The sequence below is a fragment of the Vombatus ursinus genome, unplaced genomic scaffold, assembly GCF_900497805.2.
Source record: "Vombatus ursinus unplaced genomic scaffold, bare-nosed wombat genome assembly UNPS02003292.1, whole genome shotgun sequence".
NCBI lineage: Eukaryota > Metazoa > Chordata > Mammalia > Diprotodontia > Vombatidae > Vombatus > Vombatus ursinus.
In genome coordinates, this window is record NW_020943070.1 from 12,165,565 (window position 1) to 12,185,549 (window position 19,985).

Here is a 19,985-nt window from a genome sequence, read left to right on the forward strand (position 1 = left end):
GTCGCACTCCGGAAGCACTTCTGGATCCTTCCTCGACAGCGTTTACTCCGTTACTAGGGGAAACGGTATCCATGGCAACACGCTCTTCTATTTTCCTCCCCCAAAGAATCCACTGAGAGTCGTAAAAGGCTCCCAGTTCGGCAAATCCCAAGTAAGCCCTCCTCCAGTTGCCGCAGGCTACTCGGGCGGGTGGCTTCTCGGGAAACAGGAATTTCAGGAGTTCGAAGAGCTGGTACCCCAAAGAGACTGAGGAGGAGGGAGGAGGGGGGCGGGGCGAGGCCGGGCATGCCGCGAGAAACTACATATCCCAGCATGCAACGTCCCCAGAACTACACCTAGCTGCATGCCGGGAAAGCTCCTGGGCGTGCTTCCTGGGCAGCCATGTGCGTACTCTTAACTTCTCGTGGGCTTGCGGGCGCTCCGGACTCTCGCCCCAGCCCTTCGAGCCTGGCCTCCCAGCAAACTCCCCGTCCTTGGGAACCTGGCTTGGAGGAGGGGGGGAGCAAAAAACAAGTGTGAAGTTTGCCTACCCTCCCTCGGTTTGCAGTCCTACCCCCCTCCCCCCATCCTCCCGCCTGACCCTCTCTATATAAGTGACAGTCATGGCTGTAAAGCTGGGAGGGACCTCGCAGGCGGTTCAGTCTTACGTCCTCCTTTGACAGATGAAGAAACTGAGGCCCAGAAAGGGTAAATGACCTGTTAGGAGCATAAGTCCTGGGCTGGAAGGGACCTCAGAGGTCATCCAGTTCAGCGCCCCTCATTTGACAGTAGAGGAAACTGAGGCCCAGAGCAGTGAAGCTACTGGCCCCAAGGTCACACAGCTCCTTTAAAGGGGGGACAGCTCTGTAATCTCAATGTCATTTCCTCCCCCAGCATGTAGGGAGCACCTGCCGTCAAAGCTGCTTCATGTCCTCTGGCTGGAAGTCTGTGACACCCTCCCAGATTCGCTTGGAAGGAAGGCTCGTGACTTTCCCTCTCCTCTCAGGGAAATTCTGTGCTTGTGAGCTGTCCCAGGCTCACCACCTCAGGTACAAAGACCTTTCCTGGAAAGTAACCATCCCGTAGGTGAATAAGCTTTGATGGAACCCTGGGGAGCCTGAAGGCTGAATTTCCTGCTCATGGCCCAGCTCACCCTCACCTCCTCTCCTGGTCATAGTTATGATGAGTGGAAGTGGGAGTGACCTGGGGGAGGGGGCTTCCAGCAGCACCCAGTGTCCGCTCTATTAGGATTATGGCCTTGTTGTAGCACGCTGGCCTGTGTCAGACCCAGGAGACCGGTGTGAACGGAACGTTCCAAATGAGATGACACAAAACAAGGAAGTCAACTCCCAAATGAGTGCTCAAAGGATGCACCTGGCCAGCATTTGAAAGCAAAACCTGTGATGAAGCAAATGAAGTGGTATTAACTGCTAAGTGAAACACTGAAAGCTTTCAGTGAGACAAAAAAAGAGTAGTGCTGCTTACTTGCTTCAACAGGCGCCTTTCTTGGATAGGGACATAAATGAGTAAGGTGGGGAAAACATCTTTGCTTTTCCTTAGAAGCATTTTATAAGTTCCTAATCGATCCAGTGATCAATATTTCTAAGCACCCACTATGTGTCAGGCATAATCCCTGCCTTCAAGGAGTTTACAATCTAATGCAAATATAATACAAAGCAAGCTATATACAGGATAAATAGGAAATAATTAAAAGAGCTTTATCTATATTTAAAATACATTTGTTTTACATATATATTCCACACTCACATATGTTTCTGGTTCCCTCCCTCCCCCTTTTTTTTAATTAACACCTTCATTTGAATTTTGCAAGCTTTCACCTACCGACATGGGTCCTTGGAGAGATACAAGCTTTTTAGTGTTTGTCTTGCAAGGCATAATCTTTGACACTTCCTTTATTAGAATGCCAGTAGGTCACCTGCTTGCGGTTCCTGTTTGTTGACTTCTTGTGTTAAACTGTTCGCATCAGCTTGGATTAGCTGTATTTGTTATTAGTGAGCAAACCTAGTTTAAAAAAGTCACAATCTCCTTTAAAGTTTCTGAGCTTCTCTCTTTGCTGGTTATGTTTTTTTCAGCCAGGGTTTTTTTTTTTCCTGCAGTTTTATTCATATTTTTTATGTTCTGTTCAATTCTGATCTCTCCCTTTCTCTACCCAGCTAGCTTTCTTTTCCTTGTAACAAGATTTTAGAAAAAAAGAAACAAGAAGAAAACACTTCAGCAAAACGAACCAACACATGAACTCTGTCTGAGAGAATATGCAAAATGAGGATTAAATTTTAATAATTTGGATGCAGTTCATCTGGAATGCAATCAATGGCATTTTGTAGCTTTGGTGAGAGAGGACTGTTAAATAAACAAGTGGATATTAGGGATTAGTTCCAAAAAGCAACTAACAGAGCAGAGGTTAATATTCTATGGCAAGTCTACCAAAGATGATTTGGAGGTATGTTCACTGGCTAGTCCAGTTAAAGGTATCATCCTGCATAAAAGTGCATATGTGTATGAGTTGATAACAATAAGCATATTTCTTCTTGGATGGAGCCCAGAAGGATGAGATCAGTACATTTTTTGAAGTTCGAACTCTTAAATTAAGGGTCTCGTTAAGTTAGGGAATGAAGAAGAAAGAGAATTTCCTTGATTCCTCAGCTCCATCCTTGAGGTGAACTCAACTCTCTTAAGCTGTTAAATTTCACAACCTTTTCTCCTTCTCAAAAACTGCATGTTCTTTGAAAGGCTCCTCCCCCCTTCCCCTCTTTTTTTTTGTGTATTTTTTTCTCTCTACTCAACCATGAGCATCACTGAACTGGAGGTGGAAGGTGGAACATGGAGATAAGGTCAATATTTCCTTGGTCATCTTTTCTGGACAACAGTTGGTGTGTCTACAACACACCAATGCTGCATTTCCCCATTCCAGACTTACATTGAAATGACCAATGTATGATGACTTTTGGTAGGGGTTAGAAGATTAACTGGCTAAGGGGGAGCTGAAATCGAAATAAACAAATCCTTGGCGTGGCTGACTTCTGAAAAGGAGTAAATCTGTTTTGTGTTTTTTTTGTTTTGTTTTTTTTCTAGGGTTTGGAATAAGGTCCATTCAGTTTCAACTCTCTTCTCTACAACTTTTTACATTCATTGTTAGTGCCATACAATGATGGTTGATGATTCATGGTGATAACCTTAAGGCAATGTGGGATACTGAAGTGCCTGCAGAATAAAGTGAGGTTCAGGATAATTTTAGTATTAGGTATATTCTTTTGTATTTAATTTTTAAAAATTAGCAGTTGGTGTGTGGTGTATTGAGTCATTTGAAGTTGACCCCACCTTTCAAGTGAAATTAACCTAGTCATTCCCCCCCCCATTCTGGATATGGGAATTTGCCTTAATTCAATGTTTATAACTTCTAATTTGGGAACATGAATTATAATTACGAACTAATTCTAAAAGATAGGAGGGTGGCTGGACTTGTGATTTCCTTGGTGTCGGGAACTCCCTCTGCTAACTCAGGTCAGCCTGTCCTTTGCAATTTATAGTGTCTGAGAGAGATGCCTTAGTGGTTCAGTGACTTGTCACTTAACAAGTAGGTATTGGAGGGATGCACTTGAACCCAAGTCTTCTTGGCTTGGAGGCCTGCTCTCTCTCTCTCTCTCCCTCTCTCTCCTATGTGTGTCCTCCCCACCCCACCCCCACCCCGCTGCCTTTGCCTTCTAAACATAGCACTGTGTCATTGTGCTTCATCTTTGATATCAGCAATGTCAGGCCGGCTTGCTTGCTTGATTCTCACCAGTACTGGGTTGTTACATTTAAACAGTAACATCTTGACAGCTGCGAATCTTTTCTGTGATGTTAAACAAATGGTCTGATATAGATCGCAAATAATGCCAACTCTGGCACTACCTCTTAACCACAAGATCATTCTTCTCATCCCCAATTTGCAGTCTTTGGTGCAAGGTTGAGGACCTAAGTAAATAGGCAATCCAGTTAAGTGCTTAGATTACCAGTTGTGCACACAAGTAGGCACCCAGATTCCCAACAAGTTTAGAGGAAGTCAGAAAGCAAGACAACATTTGGCTAAAGTCTATGCATTTCCTGTGTGCCAGGCACTGTGCTGAGCTACAAAGAAAAGCAAAAACAGTCCCAGATGTCCAGGAGCTCACCTTCCAATGCGTCCTATAGCATTTAAATAACTAGGTACATACAAGATATCTACCGATCACGTGGAAGGCAGTCTGAAAGGGGATGACTGGCAGCTGGGAGAATTATAAAAGGGGCCCGGGGTTGAGCAGAGACTTGAAGGTATCCATGGAAACTAAGGGCAGGGGAAGGGCCAGAGCCTTGCAGGTATGGGGGACAACCTGGGGAATAGACACAGTCCTTGGCTTTCTGACCAGCCTGTGGCTTTCTAGGATTAGCCCTCCGCTCTTGCTGGCTCCAGACACAGTCTCGTAGATTTCACCCATCCCTCTCCTGTCCCAGGTCACCCTGGGAGGATGCCTTGTGTTTCCACTGGTTTTATCAGAGACTCCCTTTCCTATACCTTGCAAGGTCCTGTGACCTCTTGTGTAGTCCTGGGTGGAATAAACCTCTTGCTGTAGTTTTCTCTGGATTTCTTGGTCATTATTCAGTTTGGTGCAAACTTTAGGGTTTTGTCAGAGTAGGTGTGGGGGGTGGCCCCCTGTTCAGGTGGATGTCTTTACCAGACATCATTTCTGATGCCATGTTCCTAACAAAAGGTAAAAACTTCATGAAGGAGAGGTAGAACTAGAAAAGGGACCTGAGCTATTCTGAATATACCATTGTCTTATGCTGGTTCTTTCCAGCATTTTTAGTTCAGATGGAAAAGGCAGAGTTATCATGTGCACAATAAAATAGTCCCCAAGCAGAGAAGTCCAGAAGTCTTCAAAGATTAGTCTATGAAGACTTCTGATCACCAGATCACCTCCATGACCCAGGTTATGTCCAAAGAGAGTTGGTCAAGATTCTGTTTCTAGGTCCTAGTGACCTGGTTTCCAATGGTAAGGGTTTGTTTACCATGTGATAGTATCTTTTATTGAAAACCAACCAATAGAAACACACCACAAACAACAAAAATCACTGCTCGCACCTTTCTATTCATTCTTACTGGGTATTTTGTTCACCTCTTTGCACAAAATCAGACACCCTGCTGTGGCTTTAAAATTCTTATTGATGATGAAATCACTTAAATATATTCTTTGGTTATTAAATGATTCCATGCTTGTTTGTTATAAAAAGCAGTGATTTAAATATTATAATAATAGCATTTATGCAGTTAAGTACTTCTCAAATGTCATCTCATTTTATCCTCCCAACAGCCCTGGGAGGCAAGTGCTATTATTATCCTTATTTTACAGATGAGGAAACTGAGGTATACAAGTGCCCAAGGTTTATACGACTGGGAAGTGTCTGAGACAGAATTTAAAATCAGGTCTTACTGACTCCAGGCTCAGTTCTCTATCCACTGCCCCCCACCTAGCTGCCTGGATATACAAATGTCATAACTGAACCATACATACAAATGCGTATATATGTGTGGGTGTGTATTTACATTTATATTTAGACTTAAAAGTGTCTGGGGCAACTTGGTGACGAAGTAGATAGAGCACTGGGCGTGGAGTCAGGAAGATCTGAGCTCAGATTTGGCCTCAGACACTTTTGCTAGCTGTGTGACCCTGAGAAAGTCACTTAACCCTGTTTGCCTCATAAAATGAGCTGGAGAAGGAAATGGCAAACCACTCTAGTATCTTAGCCAAGAAAGCCCCAAATGGGGTCACCGAGAGTCAGACATGACTGAAAAGACTGAGCAAAAGTGTGTAGGGTACAGTTTGTTTTTCTTCCAGCACACCTCTAATAGCATAAGAAAAGGTACTCAGTGTATCTTATCTGTATTTCCCAAGCAGTTCATGAGGTCCAGATCTCCTGGCCAGCATAGCATGGCTCTTCAGTCTTTCCAGTTTCAGGGATATTCTGTCCCTGATTGTTTTTCCCTTTGGAAAGCTACTGTTGTGGTAATCATCTGCCTTTGAGTAGCCAGAACCTGACTCAGAAACTTCCAACCTTTCAAAGTCACCAAGTTGCAGGAAGTGCTGGAAACGTCCATTTTTAGAATCTCCCAGAAAAAACAAGAGGGCAGGGACACAGACTCATCTAGGCAAGCATGTATCCTTAGTGCCAATTGGCTGCTATTGCCATTGGGGGTGGGGGTGGGGGTGGGAAGGGGAGAAGAAGGGGAGAGAAACTCCCTCCCCCATCCCTTTTCTGGAAGTCCAAGAGAAAGGAAGTACCAGATGCGTCTTAAAAGAAGCCAAGGTGGTTCCAGCCAGTCCAGCTTCTCTTTTGCTGCCCAGGCAGCTGCTTAATAAAGGTTTGTTGTAAGGGAAGAGCTCTGTGAAACCTTTGACATGCTATAGAAGTATAGGTAAGTGATTTGAGAGGCATTTCTCTGCCTTTGAGAAGCATTTTCTATCTGGACCACCTGACTATAGCCAGGTACCATTGTTTACCTAAAAGCAGTTAGCTGAATTGTAGATATGGTACCTAAAATATAGTATCCTCATTTATTGAGCCTCGTATAACCAGATTTATAAAATAATAGCAATAAAAAGATGGCAAAATCTCTTAATTAAAGATATAACATTCATGTGTCATGGGTGTTATGCATTCCCTTCACGGAATAAAAATGTCAAAGCTTGTCATACCCTGTGAACAAGTGAGGAGTCAATCAATTACCCCTAGCCCACTGCAAGTAAATGACAGGGGTCTAGCCTGATCCCTTTGTACTGCTCCGTCATACTGGCCAAATAAATTGCCTGATGTTCCTTGGTAAGGGACAGTTAATTAGTGTAGGAGAAAGAGATAGGAATGCTCTAAGCCTGTTAACACACGTAAGGGACGTGACATTTCTTTCAGTTCATCCTTTTGGTCAATTAGCTGTATCAGTGGGAACAGACAAAATGTTACAAACATGGAACCTTATTGAAGGAAGATCTGCATTCATAAAAAATAGAAAACAAAATGCTCTCTTAGTGAGAAGTATATAGTTATCATAATAAACAAGATAGACATCTTTCAACTCGGAACTGCATCCGTTAGTGGTACCATCGCCACTGGGAAGAGAATTTCGTCTGTTACCTTCATTTCAGGTTCCACACTTGCTGTGGCTGGAGATGAAGTAGTTGTTTGACTGTGATTCGATAAAATGTCTATGCATTTAAGGCTCCTGAAAAGCAATTAAAAGACATGCAGCTCTGAAACACCAGAGCATCCTATCAGGGACTGTTTCATCAGAATGTGGAGGTGTAGTCCAGATAAGAAGATTCCCCCATCTTTACTAGAGGAAGTAAATACTGAAGCCAGAGTCACATGCCTTGGGGTGAGGCTGGACAGAGTTGTGGGTGCCAAAGTACAGCCTCCTAAAGCCGAAGGGCCTTCTATAAACAGAGAAGATAAAAGGTCAAAACTACCCCCCCCCCCCCCAATCTGATGATTCAGCAGGAAAACAGCAACAATCCAAGAAATTTGGTTGGATTGAGGATAGTGATAACCCAACAAAAACAGAAAGCCCAGTGTCAGTCAAGAAAGTGAAATTGGAAGGTATAAGAGAAAAGAAGAAAAAGAAGGAAGTACAAATCACTGAATAAATCTGTAAAAATATTTTAAAAAAACCCAGATATTGTAGTTGTTAAGATGATCAGGTAGAATGGGGAAGTAGACTTCCTTGCAAATAGAGGGAGCTCTCATACGAGTACAGGTCTGCAAAATCTCGAGGCAGTACTGCAGCTCTCTAGCACCGTATGACCCCAACTTTTCTTCCAACAATGAGCCTCAGGCCGGGGCTCACCTGCATCCCATCTTGGCTCCTCCCTCTACCACCTTTGCCACTAACCTGACTCTCAGACATCCTAGTTTTGCATAGGAAGAAGACAGAGGCCTTTCTTTCCTCTGTTCTTACAACATCACACATGGAGAGTTGGAAGAAACATTTAAAAGTCATCTAGTCTAACACTCTTTTTACGGACTTGCTGAAGGTCATGCTAGTAATAAGTAGCTGAGCTGGGATTTGAATCCAGGTCCTTTGGCCCCAATTATCTCATTTTCATTATTCCACATTGCCTTTCTTATTCCCTGAAAATCACACACAAACCCTTTTAAAGTTATTTTAAGAAATTTACAATTAAAGCTATGGGGAAAGATAGAGGGAGAGAAAATAACAGATAGGGAAAATGAACATTTGCCAAGTTTTAACAGTTAATTGTGGTCTTAAAGGCACAGTAACCTGTGAATCTTAGCTGATTTTATTACATACAACAATTCTAGTTCTTTTCCACATTAAAAATGTAATATCCCCTTGGAGAATTGACCTCAGATGACCCTTGTATGTAATATGGCAGTGTCCAGTCCAGAATTCAGATCAGGGATGTAAATGATTTCTGGATGCGTCCGAGTTATGCCTCATTGCCTCATCCTAAGGTCCAGAGACCAAACCTTCCCTTTCTTCCCTTTTTCCTACTCTCTCTCCTTCCAGGAGTGGAAGCAAGCAAATAACAAGGCCCAATTTTCATTCCCTGGCTCAGTGCTCTCTCCATTTGTCCTTCCTCTTTCAGAAGGAAGTGAAATCCAAAATCCTTTCCTTTTTCTCTCCCTCACCTAAACAGACTGTAAGATGAGACAATTAGGCATAATTAGAATTCATAATTCATGTATATGCCTGATCTGAATTCCAGGCTTTCTATCACCTTATAAAGCACAAAGCCTACTTTAGGTAATTTCTCTAGCACTTTTTTTTTTTTTGTGAGTCAATTGGGGGTTAAGTGACTTGCCCAGGTCGCACAGCTAGTGTCAAGTGTCTGGTCTGAGATCGGATTTGAACTCAGGTCCTCCTGACTCCAGAGCCGGGGCTCTATCCACTGCGCCACCTAGCTGTCCCTCTCTAGCATTTTTAATGTGACAAAGAACTAGGGTTGTTTTAGGTAAAAAATCAGCTAAGTTTGAGTTATTCATATCATAAAATCATAGGATTTTATCCAGTCCAACCTTATTGCACAGAAGAGAAGAGTTCAGAGGTCATGACTGCATTGGCAGTAAGTTAGTACTAATACCCATGTCTCCTGGCTTTCTGACCAGTTCCCTTTTTCAGTATGGCATACGGCCCCTTCTGTGATCACTACAAGGGCCTGGGATCGGCTTTTAAAAATGCACAGTGCCTGGCACCTAGTCAGCCCTTAATAAAAGTTTGTTGATTGATTGAAGTAATAATAGCTGTAGCATTTTGAGTTTTGCAAATAACTATATTTTTCTGATCACGTTTGAGCCTCATGTCAACTTTGTGAGGCAAGTGTTCTAGGTGTTATTATCCCTCTTTTCAACCTTTCTTTGTTCCTCCGGCTCTAATACGCTGCCCAGCATATAGTAAGTGCTTAGTAAATGCTGACTATTTTATAGCTGGAGAAAATGAGACAGAATGAGTTTAAGTGATTTGTCCATGATCCCACAGATAACAGTGGTCAGCCCCACATTTTCTCGACTGCAAATCCTGATCTACTTTTATCATTTTAAAAAGATATGCTTGATAAATGACCTTTGTCTTTATATCAGACTCATTTCTTAGGAGAAAAACTGACCAAAACAAACCACAACAACAAAAAAAGCTTCCTTCCCCATTATAGAGTTAGCCTTTTCTTGCGACAAAGAAAAAACAACGAAGAGAAACATCCAGTCCAGTGACCACATCCGACAAAGAGCACAGCCGTCTGTCCTAGTGGGCTCCCATCTTTTTTCTGGGAGGAGGCAGTGATGCTTCCTTATATCTTGTCTGGGACCTTCCTTGGTTTTTGGATGTTGTTGCTGTTCTTTCTTTTTTCCCAGATCTTTTCTTTTGCATTGTTACCATTGTATATATTGTTCTCATGGTGCTCTTTGTTTTGCTCTTCTGCATTTCATAGAAATTTTCTGATTCTCTGAATTCCTCATATTTGTCATTCCTTACTGCACAATCCTGTCCTTGAGTCCTTGTACCCTCGTCCTGCCTGGCTTGTGCTGTGGCAAACTCCAAACCTCCGATCATCCCCATCGCTGACCTCCTCTCCTCCAAGGCTAGAGAAAGTCAGGCAGGTGAGCTCGCTGTGTCCACTGCAGATTTATGTTATCCAATCTCATCATGTCCTAATGTCAAGGCACCCTTTTAGTCTTCCCTAATTGTATTCTCCCACTGCAGCTATTCCAAAACTTCATCTCTCTTTAACTTCTTTTTTTGTTTGTTTGTTTTTTACTAGGCAATGGGCTTAAATGATTTGCACAGGGTCACACAGCTAGTCTCTTTAAACTTCTCGCCCCACTTGGCCTTGTTTCTCTCTCAACAGAGAACCTGCCCTCCTAATACTTTACTGAGGAAATCGTATTCCCTTAAGTTTTTGTCAGGTAGTGACTTCTATCCCAAAAGCTGGGGTCTTTGGGATTATCAAACAATGGATTACAGGGGTCATTTACTGTGTCTTGTGTACCTAATCTATCCCACTTAGCCACCACTCTGTTTCTTAGCCAGACCCAGATTATTTTGATGATTACCAGTTTATAATATAGTTTGAGATCTGGTGTGGCTAGGGCCACCCTTCCTTCACATTTTCTTTTCATTAATTGCCTTAATGTTCTTGACTTTTTATTCTTCCAGATGATTTTTTTTTAAATTGAGGAAATAGAGACCATTTCATGTGAGTCCCTTGCCTCCCTTGCTCTACATCACAGAGCCCTTTGAGGTCATCCCCTGCTCTCTTCTCATTCATTTACTTAGATGTCTTTGATGAAGCCACACTTTTCCTTGCTCCGGCCTACAGTTCTGCTTGTCACCTCGAATCTCCTCCTTTCCTGTGGGGTTCAAGGCCTGTCTCTAGAAGATGATACCTAAATCCATACACCTAGCTCCAGACTCCCACCTGAGCACCAGTCCTGCGTCTAGAGGTTCTGTAGGCATCTCCAAAGAGACGCGAGATGCCCAAATTTAGAGAATCCACCCCAAATGGCCCCGTGGACTGTTTGTGCCGGACTGTGGCAGAGAATCCTGAGCTCGTATTGGTCTGGTCAACCACGGTCGGACACTCTGTACCTTGACTCTGGCATCGTGATGTCATTCTGGTCCCCTTTGAGAGTGAAGGACAGCAGTCAACCAAGGCATCTCAGCACGTTGAAAACATTTATTTTTTCATATCTTTCTTTCCAAACCCACCTCTCTTCCTAATTTTCCTGTTTCTGTTTTCCAATCTCTGAGTCAGGTTCCGTCTTCCCTGCTGCGGCACTCCTCCTTCCCCTGTATCCAGTCAGTTACCAAGCTTTGTCCATGCTCCCACCACCACAGCCTTCTTTCTGTTCACACAGTCACCACCCTCCCAATCACCTCTTATGGATTATACCACAAGAACTTCCGAACTGGACTCCCGGCCTCAGTTCTCTTTCTTCTCCAGTCCTTTCTCCACATAGCTGATAAAGTGATATCCCTAAAGCACAGGTTTGACAAGGTCACTCCCCTGCTCAGGAATCCCCAGTGGCTCCCCATTTTCTCTAAGAGAAGATCTCAACTCCTCCACTTGGCATTTAAAGCCCTTCACAGTCGGGTTCTGGCCTACTTTTCCTGACTTGGTACAAACACTACTCTCCTTTATACCTTCTGGGGTCCAGCCCCTCTGGCTGCCTTGCTGTTCCTTAGGTGCAACATTCCATCATGACTATCTGTGCTTTTCTCCCTTGTGTCTGTCTCCCGTGCCTACCATGCCCTCCCTTCCACAGTGGCCTCTTGGAGCCTTAACCTTCCAGTGAAGTTTAGCTCAAAGGCTTCAGATGGGAGATCTTCTCCGATCCCTCAGCTGATCCGCCTCCCTGCCCCCCAAATTGTATTTACTTTGTATTTTATTTTAGTAGATGTTGGACCTCCTTGAGGGCACTGTCTGTTTGTTTGTGTCCTCAACTTCTAGCCATGATACTGTGGGACTGATGATATTTTTCCCTTACGTAAGTTATTTTTGTTTTTGTTTCAGCTGTGTTACCTTGGGCTGGTCTAGGCATGCTCAGTTTACCTGGGGTGGAATGGACTGTATGCCCTCCTGCTGTGAGCGGGGCAGCCTTCTTGGATTGACTGCCTTTTGTCTTTAAAACTGGTGAGATCTTTAGTCTCTTTCCTGCCTTTGTTTCTGCTCTTTTTGGATGCCATGAACTGAATCATCCTTGTCTTTTACCCTCCCTGAGAAATGGGCCTGTGTTGTTTCAGGTGCTGGAGGTCATCCTCATGGTACTGGGAGTTGGAGCCAGGACGATATTGCAGCCCTGAAAAGCAAGGGTGTGGGGACTTAAGCCCAAGGGGATTCTGGACTTGGAGCTGAGATTGTGCTTTATAGGGATCTAGCTAAGCTATGAACGGAAACCCCTACCCCTCCTAAGAGAATGAAGTGGTTTGAGAGTGGGGATTATGCTCCTGCGTGTTGGGGGAACACATGTGTATGTTTATGAAAATATAGTCTTCCAAAGTAAACATTTCTTTGCAGAAGGTCCAGTGTTACACTTGTCATTTCACTGCTGCTGAAAGTTGCTAGTTAGAATTCTATGGGCAACTCCAAGTGGGACAGTAACCTTTAACAATAGAGTCTTTTAAAAAAATATTTATTTTTGATATTCTTTTCTTTGGAAATTTTGAGTTCCAGATTCTCTTCCTCCCTCTCACCCCTCTATGTGAAATTATGCAAAACATATTTCCATATTAGCCATATTGCAAAAAGAAGCAAAAAAGGTCAGAAAATTATACTTCACTTTGCACTCAGAATTCATCAATTCTCTCTCTGGAGGTAGATAGCATTTTTTCATCACAAATCCTTTGGAATTATCTTGGATCATTGTATTGGTCAGTATAGCCAGATCTTTCACAATTGATCATCATTACAGCATCGCTATTACTGTGCACAATGATTTCCCAGTTCTTCTCACTTCACTTTGCATCAGTTCATGTAGATCTTGTCACATTTTTCTGAAACCCCACGCCTTCATCATTTCTTATAGCACCACATTGCTCTATCACAATCATATGCCACAATTTGTTCAGCCATTCCCCAGTTGATGGTCATCCTCTCCATTTCCCATTCTTTGCCTCCACAAAAAGAGCTGCTGTAAATATTTTTGTGCTCTGTTTTTGATCTCTTTGGGATACAGACCTAGCAGTGGTATTGTTGGGTCGAAGGGTGCGCACAGTTTTATAGCCCTATGGGCATAGTTGCAAATTGCTCACCACAGTAGTTGGACCAATTCACTACTCCGCTAACATTGAATTAGTGTACTGTTTTCCCTCTTCTTCTCCAGCATTTGTCATTTCTGATAGGTGTGGGGTGGTGCTTCACAGTTGTTTTAATTTGCATTTTTCTAATCAATAGTGATTTAGAAAATTTTTCCTCATGATTGTAGATAGCTTTGATTTCTGCTTCTGAAAACTGCCTGTTCATATCTTTTGACCATTTAACAAGCATGTCTCTGGTTTCTAATCTATTCTGCTATCTGCTTCTGTTTCATGAGTGAACTCATTCCATTCACATTTATTGTTATGGATACTAACTGTGTATTTCTCTCCATCCCATTTTCTTCTGTTTATTCTTCTCTATCTTTTTATCCTGTCCATCCTCAAAAGTCTATTTTGCTTCTAATCATTACCTCCCTTAATCTGCCCTCCCTTTTATCTCCTCACCCCACCCCCCTTCTCTAATCCCCTTCTCCTCCTATTTCCCTATTGGGTAAGAAAAATTTCTATACATAACAGAGTATGTGTGTCTATATACATATATACATATCTATATATATATGTTTTTTTTTCCTCTTTGAGCCATTGTGATGAGAGTGAGGTTCAAGCATTGTCTGCCATACCCCCATTTTCCCCTCCATTGTAAAAGCTCTTCTTTGTATACCTCTTCTATGTGAGAAAAATTTCCCCCTTCTACCTCTCCCTTCTCCCTTCTCCCACTGCATCCTTCTTTCTTACCCCTTCATTTGTTTAGATCATTCTGACAAAATCATCTCATACTCATACCCTCTGTCTATGTAAACTCCTTTTAGCTGTCCTAACAATGATAAAGTTCTTAGGAGTTATATGAACCTCTAGGCTCTACTTATACATTCATATTAAGCATATTTTCACATTAGTCATGATGTAAAGAAGAATTAGAACCAATAGGAGGAACCACAAGAAAGAAGAATCAAAACAACAAAAGAAAAGAAGAGCAAATAGTGTTCTTCCATCTGTATTCAGATTCCATAGTTCTTTCTCTGGATATAAATAGTTTTTTTTTTGTTTTTTGTTTTTTGTTTTTTTTTTTGGTAATTTGGTTTTCTTCTGTTTATTTACTTATTTTTTGGTGAGGCAGTTGGGGTTAAGTGACTTGCCCAGAGTCACACAGCTAGTGAGTGTTATGTGTCTGAGGCTGGATTCGAACTCAGGTCCTCCTGCCTTCAGGGCTGGTGCTCTATCCACTGAGCCACCTAGCTGCCCCTTGGATAGCTTTTTCTACTGTGAGTCTTTTGGAGTTGTCTTAGATCCTTGCATTGCTGAGATGAGCTAAGTCTATCAAAGTCAGTCATCACACAGTGTGGCTGTTATTGTGTACAGTGTTCTTCTGGTTCTGCTCTTTTCATTCAGCATCAATTCGTATAAGTCTTTCCAGGTTTTTCTGAAGTCTGCTTGCTCATCATTTCTTATAGCACAATAGTATTCCATTACATTCATATACCACAAATTGTTCAGCCATTCCCCAATTAATGGGCATCCCCTCAATTTTCAATCCTTGGCCACCATAAAAAAGAGCTGCTATAAATATTTTTGTACATGTGGGTCCTTTTCCCGTTTTTATGATCTCTTTGGGATATAGCCCTAGAGTGGTATTGCTGGGTCAAAGGGTATGCACAGTTTTATAGCCTTTTGGGCACAGTTCCAAATTGCTGAAGCAGTTTTTTTCTTCAGTGAATTTTTGTGCCTCTCTTACCATTAGATCAATTCTATTTTTTAAGGTGTTATTTTCTTCAGCAATATTTGTGCCTCTTTTTACCAAGTTGTTAATTATCTTCTTATAATTTTCTTGCGTCACTCTAATTTCTTTTTGCAATTTTTCCTCTACCACTCTTTATTTCTTTCTTTAATGCTTCCAGGAATTTCTTGCTGGGTTTGTCTCCCATTAGCATTTTTCTTTGAGGGTTTAATTGTAGCTGTTTTTGCCTTCTTGTCTTCTTCTGAGCATGTGTCTTGGTTTTCCCTGCTACCACGGCACATTTTTATGGTCAGGTTCTTTTTTTGTTGTTATTTGCTCATTTTCCCAGCCTATTTCTTGACTTTGAATTTCATATTAAAGTTGGGCTCTGCTCACCTGGGGTGGGGAGGTACTGTCCCAAGCTTCGGGCTGTTTTGTGCTTCTGTTTTCAGCGCTCGTTCTGGGTCTGCAAGTTTTTGCTGTTTCCAAGGTGTTGTGATCCTGGGAGAGGTGTGCTCATTTGTGGTCATTATCTTCCTGGTCTGTGCTGTGGGTCTTTACCCAGGAAGGTCCCCTGGTCCTCTGTAGCCTCAATCTCTAGCACTCCTCTTGGCCCTGGAATTGTGACCAGGTTCACTAGGGTAACTCTGCCACTGAAAGTACGAATGGTCCTCTTCACCTTAGAACTGTGACCAGGGCCCCTGCTCCCTAGTGAAAGACCAGAAGTGCTCTTCTGTGCCCGGGAACTGGGGCCCAGAACTACGTGTGGGCCTTAGAGCGGCCAGTCAGCGCCAGCTGCACCCAGTGACAGCAGAGGGTCCCAGCCCCCTTCCCATCTCTGGACTGAGAGCTCCCGAAGTGGCCTCAAGGCCCAGTGCTGGTGTTCTCACTGTGCTCTGGGCCTGTGCCCACCCCAGGTTTACAGACCTCTTCTGCCAATCTCCTAAGCTGTCTGAGGCTGGAAAAATATCCCACCCTCACCTTTTGCCGGCTCTGCTGCTCCAAAATTTGATTTGACGTGTTATTTTAAAGTTGTTTGGAGGGGAAGGTAGGGAGAGTCCAGCCAGGTTGCTGTCTCTAATCCACCATCTTGGCCTTGCCCTCAGATAAGAGTTTTGTTAGACACCTTATGGTTTTATCAAGTAGTTTAGGTGTCTGAGAGCTTAAGGGACTTACTTGTTTGTGGTCCCACAGCTCGTATATGCTGTAGGTCTCTAACTTAAGTCTTCCTGACTCCAAAGTATGTCTTCTACCTACTGTGCCATACTGCCTTACATACCTGTATTACACATTTATATATTATAGTTTTTCATTCATTCCCTAATCAATGTGTACCCACTTGGTTTCTAGTTCTTTGCTAGCGGAAAGAATACTGCTATGAATATTTTGGTGTATATTGGACCTTAGTTTTTATCTTCGACTTTTTTGAGGGTTTTTGTCCACTATTGGAATGGCTGGGTCAAAGGGCATGGACACTTTTCTTTCCTAATTCCAAATTGCTGCCCAGAAAGTCTGGGCATCAACAATATACTCCCTATTTTTAATGTAACCACCTGAGTGCTCAAAGGGTCCTCCCAAAAGAACTAGGCCAGAGCTTACACCTAACTTTTGAATACATACATTTGAAAGCACCAGATTCTTTCCCTATGTTCCTGAGAGGGGAGGAGGGCTTGGGGGAAGGTTCTGACCAGCCAGTGGGGAGGATCTCCTCTAGTCTTCAGTTACATAATGATGATAAATGTTGAAGCTGCTGTGTCCCACTGAGGTCTAAATAAAACATTATGGATCTTAATTCTAACTAGGTGCTAAAATACTTATACGAGAGGGAGGAATTCCTGCTTTAAAGACTCCCTTTCAATGAAGTTAGCCTCAGATGCTTAAAAAAAAAACAACCACTACCATTCCTGGCACAGCTTGCTGTTTGCATTTGTAGCCGCCTCCAGGACAAAAAGCTCTGTGTGGGAAACTTCTCTTTGTCTGACCCAGCAGTGTGCTGGTATATATGTTTAACAACTGGCTCTTTTATTAAAAAATGTACCTACAATGCACTTTCAAGTCAACTCTGCGTTATATTTTCTCCATCACTTTGTTAAATCTAGGCAATTAACAAAACACTCAACTGATCCCTCATTGGTAGTGTTTGCCATTTCTGAGGGATACATTTTCCCACAAAATTTAACAATTGGCTTTTGGAAGCCAGTTTTAGCCAGCTCCAGTACACTCCTGGCTTGTTGAGTTTGGGTTTTGCTTTGTTTTGTTTTTTCCAGTTTGCTTCTGGGTTCGTAGCGTAGTTCCAGATTGTGGTTGTTTGGCTTCTGGATCCATGGAACACGGCTGTCAAGTTGAATTGGGTAATAAGTTCCCTAAATATTACAGTATGTACCATATATAGGTCAATATAGATATGCTGCCTTTCTCTCAGTATTATTAACCCCCAGCTCCGAATTACGTCCAGGGTCAAATAGAAAGCCTTCTGCTTGGCATTTGAAGCTCTCACAGTATGGTCCCTGGCTCATGCCTCTGATGGAGTGGATGCTGTTCCCGATGTGGAAGAGGTCAGGGAGCCCTGATCTGAGAGTCATGACGATGTGTGTGTGGGGGGGGAGTGCTCAGAGAAGCTTTGGAGCAGGCTTCCACGTTCTGTCACTGGATCTGGCCTGCTAACCAGGGTGGAAGGCAGTCTCGGTGGGCTGCAGTTGCAGACATGGAGCTAGGGGCGCTTTCAGAAAGGTGTAAGTCAGCCCGGCCTCATTCTCTGTGCATCTAATTTCTTTGGCTGACTTATTCCTACCAGACAGTGTCCAGTGAAGGATAGGGCTCCAGGGGGAGGAGTCTCAGGCCTTTTCCCATCTATGCCAACATGTTACCCTGTGAAAACGGGCCTTGGTACTTTGCATTGTCATTTATTCTCTGTTTTTCTCTTAATATAAAGGAGACTAATCTGCAGGTTATGACCTTGTGACTTGTAAAAGGTCAGGAGAATGAGCCCTCTGGAAAAGTGGGAGTCAAGTCCATGGTCAGTCCTACAGCCAGTTCTGCTAAGAGGAGTTAACTTTCCAGGGCTAGCCCTGCAGTACCTGAGATGAGGATTCATCTGGCAGTGATGCCCCATTTGGATGTGAACTTGGTGCCACTAATGTTATATAGAGACTGTGTCTCCAGAAACTGAGATGGTAGAGTTGACAGCACACCCCTGAAGTGCAGGAAGGGAAATGTTTGTACTCCTATTCCTGCTACATCTTTTAAATAGATATCCCTTTGTAAAAGTTAATTGTGATGCAGATTGGTCGAATAGAACTGGGGGCCCGAACACTAGTGGCTAACAGTGTATGTGGGGAAACACATTCAGAATGGGGACTCAAGCTCGTAATGGTAGACAGAAGAGTCACTCCCTCAGGACACCGAGGGGGAGATATGGCTGCCTGACTCTGGGATAGTGAGGCCAGAGAGAATCCTTGTTCTCCTACCACCTTCTAGTCTTTTTACGCTTCCTCTGTGGTCCAGCTGTGCTGGCCTGTGTTGCTCTTCACCCATGACAAGCCATCTCCCATCTCTCTGCAGTTTATTGGCTGGTCCCCAGTTCTTGGAATGTCCTGCCTCTTGGTTTCCTGGTTTCCTTTAAAACTCATCTTAATCCCTACCGTTTTTAGGACTTTCCCAGATACCCCAGTTTCTACTGCCTTACCCTGTCAAAATTACTTTCCATCTACTCTGTACATATCTTGCATGTTCCCATTAGAATGGGAGCTCCCTGAGGGCAGGGACCATATTTTTTACCTTTCTTTGTATCTTTAGCGGCTGAGCCCAGTTCCTAGCACACAGGAAACAATAAATGCTTGTGGACTGATTGATTTGAAATGTAGTAATGGGGAGCACAGGGGAAAATACCATAAACCAGTCACCTTGTCTTAGAGCAGTGTAGACTCTGATGTCCTTTGTCTGTGGGTGTCACACGCCCTTCAGGAGCTTAGCTGGGAAGCTGCATGACTTTACAATGGTCTGACCAACTCTTCTCAGGCACAAGGTGTGTTCTCCACCTCAACTTTTGCTTCAGTCCTCCATTTTCTCCCCTTTCCTCCAGATCTCTTTCATGGCCATAATTTTTACTTCATCCCTACATTTATCTCCATTGAGAGACCACAGTTATTCTCCTTGTCTTGGGTGTGAAAGTTGCTAGTTTCAGCTCTGTCTTCTCTGGATGTAGCTGACCAGCTTCCCTTTTGGCCTGCTCTCTGAGCAGTTTTCATTTTTACATGTTTTTGCTGTGGGCTGAAGGAATTGATATAAGGTGTAATGGATGGCATGAATAAAACAGGTTACTTTTTTAAAAATAATTAATTTAGTTTTAGTTTTCAACATTCACTTCCATGTGATTTTGACTTTTAAATTTTCTCCCCCTCCTTCTCCTTTCCCCTCCCCAAGATGGCATGCAATCTGATATAAGCTCTACTTATATGTTCATGTTAAGTGTATTTTCACATTAGTTGTGACATAAAGAAGAATTAGAACTAATGGGAGGAATCATGAGAAAGAAGAAACAAAACAAAACAACAAAAGAAAAGGAGAGCAAATAGTATGCTTTGATCTGCATTCAGATTCCATAATTCTTTCTCTGATGTGGATAGCCTTTTCCATTGTGAGTCTTTTGGAGTTGTCTTAGATCTTTGCATTGCTGAGATGAGCTAAGTCTATCAAAGTCAGTCATCACACAGTGTGGTGTTATTGTGTACAGTGTTCTTCTTGTACTGCTCTTTTCATTCAGCATCAATTCGTATAAGTCTTTCCAGGTTTTTCTGAAGTCTGCTTGCTCATCATTTCTTATAGCACAATAGTATTCCATTACATTCGTATACCACAAATTGTTCAGCCATTCCCCAATTAATGGGCATCCCCTCAATTTCCACTCCTTGGCCACCATAAAAAAGAGCTGCTATAAATATTTTTGTACATGTGGGTCCTTTTCCCATTTTTATGATCTCTTTGGGATACAGA

At 42.9% G+C, this 19,985-nt stretch overlaps 1 protein-coding gene and 1 pseudogene across 1 annotated transcript in view; both read left to right on the forward strand.

The window, feature by feature from the left end:
• The first annotated feature begins 52 nt into the window (after positions 1-52).
• Positions 53-19,985, forward strand: part of LOC114049540 (putative tetratricopeptide repeat protein 41) — a 44,708-nt gene continuing 24,775 nt past the window's right edge. Inside the window, exons 1-2 of the mRNA XM_027870782.1 lie at positions 53-1,028; positions 12,036-12,155. The gene's annotated coding sequence lies outside the window, so the exon portion shown is untranslated. The remainder of the gene's footprint in view (positions 1,029-12,035; positions 12,156-19,985) is intronic.
• LOC114050379 lies at positions 344-15,940 on the forward strand (annotated as a pseudogene).